Below are 8,852 nucleotides of genomic sequence, written 5' to 3'. Positions count from 1 at the left end.
TGTGAGTGTGGGTGTGTGAGTGTGGGTGTGTGAGTGTGGGTGTGTGAGTGTGTGTGTGTGAATGTGGGTGTGTGAGTGTGGGTGTGTGAGTGTGGTTGTGTGAGTGTTGGTGTGTTAGTGATTCTGAAAGGCAATCAATGTAGGAATGTTTTTTTTTTTTTTGTGCACACTACCCAAGTTATCTCAATAAAGGTTATGGTATCACGTAAGGTAATCAAGAAAAATTTGTCACAAAGGATGAAAAAATACAGATTTTATTCTTGATTTGCGCCAACTTAAAAGTAACATCAACAAATGTTTTCTCTATACCAAGCACTAGACAGGATGAACGTTCAAAACACATACCATAAGTACGAATAACCAATTGTACTAATTTCTATGACAAAAGTCCATTTTAGATAATGACATTAACTTTTAATTACATTTTTTACAAGAAAATGCAACACAAACAAATCAAACATAGATTCTGTCAATTCTAAGATTTTCCAAATTAAAATTACCCAACCAAAACAAAAAACACGGACTACAGTTCACGCCGCCTACACAGTCCTGACGGCGCAGGGGCTCCGATTCGACAAAGTAAAGCATGGTGACCAGGCTTTACTTTGTCGAAGCGGAGCCCTTGCGCCGTCGGGGCTGTGTAGACGGCGTGGACATGTCGTCTGCAGATCTGCCTAGACCCCTCCGTTTCGTCCAAGAGACCCATAAAAAAGAAAAACGGCGACATCGGGAAAAATTGGGACAGTGGCAAAAAGGTATCGGCTCAGTCCCCAAGGAGGATGATGAAGGCGCCAGGGCTGGATCGACTGCAAACGGTTAATCCACAGTCTCTGGGATCGTGGAGGGAGGAGAGCCGGCCCTGCGATCCCGGTCTCGACGTCCTCCCGCCCGGAGCGCGTTGCGCTCGTCACGCTGGGCGCGCTGGCCGCGCTGGTCGTACCGGCTGTGCTGGTTGCGCTGGTTGTGCCGGCCGTGGTGGCCGCGCTGAGGCCAGCGTTCTGCCGACGGAAAGCTCCGGCCACTGGATCCCGCGGCCGTCCACGAGCGGACACGGGAGCAAGCCGCAGTTGTGCATCATCGCCACTCGATCGCCCGTCAACGGCGATGTCCAGGAGGTGAGAGACGTCAACCGTGCTCAGCGACTGTCTGCTCAGACACGTCGCGCTGCTCTCAACGAGGGTGTCACCCCGAGGTCTACACGGCCATACTCGCCTGCTCGAGAGACGTCCTTATCTGCACCGCGACCATGGTCTGTCGGCGCCGCCTACACAGAAAAGCATAATGACTAGGCTTTACTTTGTCGAAGCGGAGCCCTTGCGCAGTCGGGGCTGTGTAGACGGCGTGGACATGTCCTCTCCAGATCTGCCCAGACCCCTCGATGTCGTTCAAGACACCGCAGTCTCGGTCTCGCCGTCCTTACGCCCGGGGGGCGTTGCACTGGTCACGCTGGCCACGGTGGCCGCACTGATCGTACCGGCCGTGCTGGTTGCGCTGGTTGTGCCGGCCGTGGTGGCCGCGCTGAGGCCGGCTTTCTGCCGACGGAAAGTTGTAGCCCCTGGGTCCCGCGCGCGTCCAGAGGCGGACCAGGAAGCGAGCCGCAGGCGGGCGTCGTCGTCACTCGATCGCCAGTCCACGGCGATCTCCAGGAAACGACAGACGTCGACCGCGCTCAGCGAAGGTCTGCGCAGTTACGTCGCGGTGCTCTGAACGAGAGTGTCACCTCCGGGTGTGTACGACAGTACTCGCCTGCCCGAGTGACGTCCTTGTCTGCACCGCGACGATGGTCTGTCGGCGGTGTTCACCAGCATCAGGTGGAGCGGGAGCTCTCTGACCGGGTGACTGCTGGAGCTGCAGCTGGGCCTACCGCATGCCCAGCCCGCTCAGTGCATCGCGAAGGTCCGCCATAACTGCTGGTCGTCCACGCCACGTCGGTTGCCTGGCAATGAAACCTGACCTCCGGTGTTGGCGGGTTTGGCGGGAAAACGACTTTCGGATCGCCAGCAGATCAACATGGACGCCGAAGTTCTTCTTCCCCCTCCGCGACGTCTTCAAAAGGGGCTGGATCTTGGTCGTCACGTCGTTGAGCAGGCTTACCACGCGGAAAGGGCCCACCCTGAACGTCCCCAGCTTGGGGCACCGCCTCTTGCGGCGTCGCGGGAACCAAAACCACACCACCTGTCCCTCGCAGATAGGGTTGTGCGTCCCGGCCGCGTCGTAGTACTCCTAGGTCTTGGCTCTTATTCACTGTATTAGTGAAATAATGAGGCTCCAAAAAAATGCACGAAATAAGTTGTCCTAAAACAACATTGGAATAACTAATCTTCAACTTATCTAGTCAACCTAATATGACTCTCCTTTTGTTGAACACACTGGTAAAAACTGGGGTCTGTGTTTCAAATACTTCTGATTGCTTCCATTGCTGACCTTGTAAATACATAGTCCTGAAAACAAAAGATAAGAAAACATAACAAAAATACCTTGAACACTCTACATTTTTAAGCACAAATGATCACTAGATGTGATTTGATTATGAAATGCCTACCTGGGTAAAAGCTTTGCCATATCGCACTTCTGAATAGACAAAAGAATTGAGTTTAGTAATCAATCTGTATGAGGATCTGAACCACTCAATTGATACTTACACTTGGCACATAAAACTTCTGGTGCAGATGGCAAGGCCAAATACATACATGTCTGAAATTTAAATTTTAAAAGGTAAAAGCTTATTAAAAATACTAATTAAATGATGAATAAAATGATTCTGTATTCTTTAAGCTTACTCTGGTGTTCATTTCCTCCTTTTCTTTTGATGCGTTGCCTTGGGTGTCTCAGCAGACAACTGCTCGACAGGCAATTCCTTCAAAACATGCCTGGTCTTAGGCATATCATTGTATGACCTTAAAAAAGTAAGATAAATTTTTGGAAAATGGGTGTTGTTGACCCATAGAAAAATGTGTAACCATCCAGCTATCTTTACCTTTTGGAGGTGGTTTTTACATTCATATTACATCCAATCAGAAAACCAATCTGAATTAAAACTGGAGCAAACACATTTATGGAATACCCTAGCAACCAGGTAAACAAACATCCTTTATCTTGAAATTCTTTGCAAAGCTTCACAAGGTAAGTTAGTTTTTCAGACAAAAATCAAACAAATTACATAAAATTGCCATAAATAAGGTTCAATAAGATAGATTATTGAAATTTCCTTCAGCCATGTCAGTAAGAGCAATCATTTTACTCTCTTTTGCAGACTAAGGAAACTTTGACAAGAAGCTTCAAGATGCCACGACCAAGCTTTTTCAAGAAGCAATATTATCGTGGGCAACTGGAGATCTTATGTGCCCAGTCTATCTTGAACGACCACCTTGAGAACGGTGATGGCCCTGCGACACTGAAAAAATACTATGAATGGGAATCACTTTCAATTATTCCTGATTTGCAAAGTGTTGCATGGAATGATTCTAGAAAACTGTGTTCTTTGGGTTTTGACAGCAAGTTAAATTACCTCTCAAAACATATAAGCGAGTGTAAAGGTGATTGGTATCCTCTGAATCCAAAATCCCTGAAGATAATTATTGAATGGGAAGTTGAATCAGCTGAAGAAAAATTGAAAGAATTCATCACGAACCTGAAACAAAAACCAAACTATCTCATTCTTAATACGTGGCGGGAAGATATTTTGGTTGAATTACCTAATTATAGATTAATAGGCTTTACCTTTGAGAACAAGAAAGAACCAGCAATCTGTGATTGTGAGTGGTCGTACAAATTGATAATTTAAAGTAGTTTTTTTTAAGATCATTGTCATTAGTTATTGTTGTTATTATTTAAAGACAATACTAAAGTTTATATTTGTTAATCTGATGTTTACAAAATGATAGAAAAATCCTAAGTGTTACAACATTAATTTGTTTTGACGTGGGTGAATGTCTTTCTCTAGCATTGTTTGTTTTATCCTGCTTAATTTTTGTCCTTCAACATTTTATTTGTAAGGTATCCTCATCCATCAACAGCAGAAATTAATGACAGGCAATGTTGCAGTCAAGTTAACATGCCATCAAAATGATAAGAAATTGACTTGTCAGTTAAATTTTGGTCCTATTTTTGACATCATGTAGACATTAACTGGTTCCTAAAATTTATTTTGTTTTGTTACCTTTTCTTTATGGACCCGTTTAAACTTACACACCAACATTATCAAGGGCAACTTTGAATTAGTTGTCCTGAGGTCAATTTGCACGAGCATGAGAAGTTTTGTCTTAAACCCTCAACAATAATGATGTTTTACTGAATGGAACAAACATTGATAATCCCTCATATTCAGCAAGTATCTTGGTCTGGTTTTTTAGAAGATTTGTTCTATTTGATGTAATAGCGGCTATAATTATTTACCTATTCTTATATCGGTATGTGAAGTAGTCTTGTTCTCATTGGATTCAGAAACTTTATCCGTTTTTTTTGAATGGGATGTAGAAGTAGCGCAAATAAGACTCAACACACTTTTTGGACAACATGACTAGAAAACAAGTCATTTGTTATTAAATTCATGAAGAGAATTGTCTTTGATTGAAATCGATTGCTATAAGCTTACTGGTTTCGTTTTTAGGTATAACCAAATACAACATATGTTTGTGAGTTCCATTTCTTGTATAAATTAAATTTTTGAAAACTTTCTTTATAAGAGCACGGTTTATGTTTTGAACATTACCCTGTTTTTTCAAGTATAAAGCCTTTCATAACAGCACTTACTGTGTTTGGTATCCGTTGTTTTTGTTTCATTAGTCTAGTCTGAGTCTTGTGAGTACTGATTCTGTAAAAGATATATTTTTTACTCAACTACATGATTAGCATAATTTCTTGAAGCCAAGGCTTAAATGTCAGCTTTCCAATTTAACTGATCTTTAATGGCACTTTCCCTTCTTTTCAGTAAAAGCTATATTTAACCTAACCACCCACATTGCGTTGATGAATGAGAACCACAAGGGATTCTTCTGAAAGTTTTGTATGTCACCCTCTCCTTTTGTAAAAGAAATTCATTATCTTTTTCTTTACTATTTCATCTTATTAATTTTCATTTTCTTCAATTACTTATCCTGTTATCTTTAAATGTATATCACAACATTTTTCTCTTTCAGTATCTTCTGCCTGTCTTCTGCTTCGAGAACAAGTGGTCTTTTATTTTTCTTTTTTTTTTTGTAACACTTACTCAGGCAGAGAAAGCAGCGGAAACAGCAGAAGGCAGTTCTTTTTGTTGGTATTGCAATTTAAGATTTCGGTGATGTAATGTCTTAAAAGGCTGTGATTTCACCTTTTTATTTGATGGTCCTTACAATGAATACTCCAACAGTTTTCAGAGCTATTAGTTATACTAATTCACATAACCTTATTTTCTTCTTATTCCCAAATTTGTTCTCTGTTTAGGTGTTAGTTATGTTTTTTCATTTTGTATTTCAAAGGAAACATGAGAGGGCACTTTCTTTTCCTTCTTGTAAAGCTAATATTAGCTTAAATTTCTGTACCTAACCTTTCTCCATAACCTTATATTGAAGGTTCTATTATAAATTTTGTAAAACCTTTAATTTAGGCTTTTTAACTTTATGGCTGTCTTCTGTGTGTTCTGTCCTTCAACCTCTGCAAAGAAGTCAACATTCACCACTTTTTCAGCTTAAAATCTTATGGAAGTCATACGTGTAGTAATTCATCTCTAACTCATACCTTGCTGATTTGTTATGAAATCTTTGTGTTATTTGTATATCTTTTCTGTTTCTGATCCCTGCCCTTAGTATTTCTAAACTTTAAGGTATCAATCACATCTTAAAGAAGCTTTCATTGTGGAACGTAATGCTACCTTTACAAGACATGTATTGGTCTACTTAACAACACATTTTTAGAAAAATAATTTATACTCACGAGTTCAAAAGAGTAAGTCATATTTTGTCGGTCTAATGTCAAGTTTTCGTTCAATTGTGTTACTTAGAACATTTGTTTAGGTTATGCATTCTTACTGCTTGAAAGATGTGGACTTGTCCATTTTCTTTAATGTATGAAATTTATGACAGCTACGGTTCTTCATCTAATTCTTCAAAATAACTGTAATATTATTATCAGAAAGTTATATTATTGTCACACAATTTTCTTATGTAATTGAAAGGAGATAAACAAATACTAACTGTGTACCATCCACTATTGTTGTTTGAGTCATTTCTTCTGCCCTCAAGTCACACATACAATGTTCAATTTTCATTAAGTTTTGCTTGCAAAACGTACAATGTATTGCCTTACTGCTTATGTTTTCAAAGAGTTGATGCACTTCGACCTCTTTCAGTAATTTAGTCAGTGTAGTTAAATTTTTTTCTTGGTTGATACATTTTTTACAAAGTTTAACAAGAGAGTTATCATTATGTAAGCAGATTTGGTATGCTACAGCTGCACAAGATAAGAAATGGATAGTGTTACTTCGAAATCTTACACCCATTTTTTTATAAAGTGTGAGTCTTTTGTGTAATTTGTTTACCTGTGCAAAATAAAGATTTATATTTCAGTGTTATGTCATTTACAAGGCCAATGTGTCTACAAGTTCTTATCCTTGTACTATGAATATGGAATGCAATCTTATTCCCTTTAATGAAACCAAATTCTAGAAGAAATACAAACCTTTCTTGTAATAGATATCTTTGAATGTAGTGGTTTTCTGAAATTTCAGTACTGATATCTTTTTTTAAGATTTTTTTGATTTTCTTGTCAGGAGATTTACAAAAGAATTCTTTTCAAGTAATTCTTGGTACTTTTCCTTAGGTTTTCTCAAAACACTTGTTAGACAAAGTTGCCATTGTTGTCTTGTTGCTGGACAACAACTTTTAAACTAGATTTCAACACCCCTTTTGGCTACACCTCTTTTTTTAAAATTGAAAATTACAGTACAGCGATGAGTTTACAGTTTAAAAATTAGGTTTATTCTTCTTCTTATGAAAAAGCAAGCTTAATTATGGACCCATCAGCTAATTCAGTAAGTATTTGCGAGCATTGCCCTTATTACCATTTGCCTTTGTATTTTCTTCGTTTCTTTATTTTTTTTCTGGTTTGAGATAGTGAATTTGATTAGTATTGTTGCCTGTTCAATGTCTGATCTGTCTGACTGAACATCATGATTGTGTTATTTATTGTGATAGTACTTTGGATTTTGGTTGTATATCTTATCATAGTACTGACCGAGTTCAAAGTTATTTTGATGTGTTGTTCAATCTTAAAGTTCTTTTACTTATCTGTCAGTGCAATGCAAGCAATTTAACCTTGGTAACTTATAAAAATGTGTTGAATCCTTCTTTGTGTTGCATCTTGTGCCTTCAATGATTTTTATTTGTAACTATTTATTTCCTCATAAGCAATCACACATCAACTGTCACGGCAGTGTCATCTAGGTTCAGTGACTTGTTACAGATGACATCTGTCATTTTAGTTTCGTTTTTTTTTGAAATAGTTAATTTGACTGACTTTATGCCTCTTCAATGTCACAAATGTCGCACTGGACTGGATTTTTGCTTTTTAGGATGAACTATGTGATTTCACTTTGGAATTTACCCGGACCGTCTCACGGTGCCTACGTCCGTTGTGCCTACTGCTATTGTGATAACTTTATTTCTTCAAATGATGAAAGTTATTAGAATAACAGCTATTCCACCAGCTAACCTGTTCATTTCACCAGTGCCCTCCCTTGTTTCACCAGGTGTCACCCATTAATTACAATAGAGCATGATTATTTTAATAGACTAGTTATCTAAATTAAAGTTGTTACTGTAACTATTGTTATAATAACATAAGTTGTTACAATAACATTTATTACATTAACAACATGACTTATTACAACAAGACAAGTTATTATAACAACAAAAAATAGTCAAGTATCTGTTGTTACAACATTTGCCGTTGTTATCCTGGCAAGTAATTAGCCTTTTCAGCGCTGTCGTCGCTCGGCATCATGGCGCCTTCTCTGCAGGCAACCGCACCAACGACGGCGCAGCAGTGGTTGCCTACCCTCGGAGTGGCAAGCGCTTAACACCTCTGCGGCCGGTGAGTGGCCGTCCGGCTTCGCTTCTTGTTGCACACCTTGCACTCAAATGGCTACTCTGGTTTCTCTAACGGGCACCCCAAATAATTACCCAATTGCAATGGAACTCATTGGTGTGCAACAAGAAGCGAAGCTGGACGTCCACTCACCGGCCGCAGAGGTGTTCAGCGCCTGCCACTCCGAGGGTAGGCAACCACTGCTGCGCCGTCGTTGGTGCGGTTGCCTGCAGAGAAGGCGCCATGATGCTGAGCGACGACAGCGCTGGAAAGGCTAACTACTTGCTAGGATAACAAAGGCAAATGTTGTAACAACAGATACTTGACTATTTTTTGTTGTTATAATAACTTGTCTTGTAGTAATAAGTTATGTTGTTAATGTAGTAAATGTTATTGTAACAACTTATGTTATTATAACAAAAGTTACAGTAACAACTTTAATTTAGATAACTAGTCTATTAAAATAATCATGCTTTATTGAAATAACTGTTTGACACCTGGTGAAACAAGGGAGGGCACTGGTGAAATGAACAGGCTAGCTGGTGAAATAGCTGTTGTTCTAATAACTTTCATCATTTGAAGAAATAAAGTTATCACAATAGCAGTAGGCACAACGGACGTAGGCACCGTGACGCCATCCCGAATTTACCTACTTGGATCCTGGTGCAACTTCTGTATGTGAAGATCTTGCTATGGTATGTTATCGTTCTTTCAGAATGAAACTATTTTTAGACGCATTCTTAGTTATTTCCTTTTTCTATTTTAGGGTTCGGAGCATGTACATACGG

The sequence above is a fragment of the Frankliniella occidentalis genome, unplaced genomic scaffold, assembly GCF_000697945.3.
Source record: "Frankliniella occidentalis isolate FOCC.00 unplaced genomic scaffold, Focc_3.1 Scaffold267, whole genome shotgun sequence".
NCBI classification, from domain to species: Eukaryota; Metazoa; Arthropoda; class Insecta; order Thysanoptera; family Thripidae; genus Frankliniella; species Frankliniella occidentalis.
The sequence above is the reverse complement of the archived record's forward strand: the minus strand, read 5'-3'. Positions refer to the sequence as shown.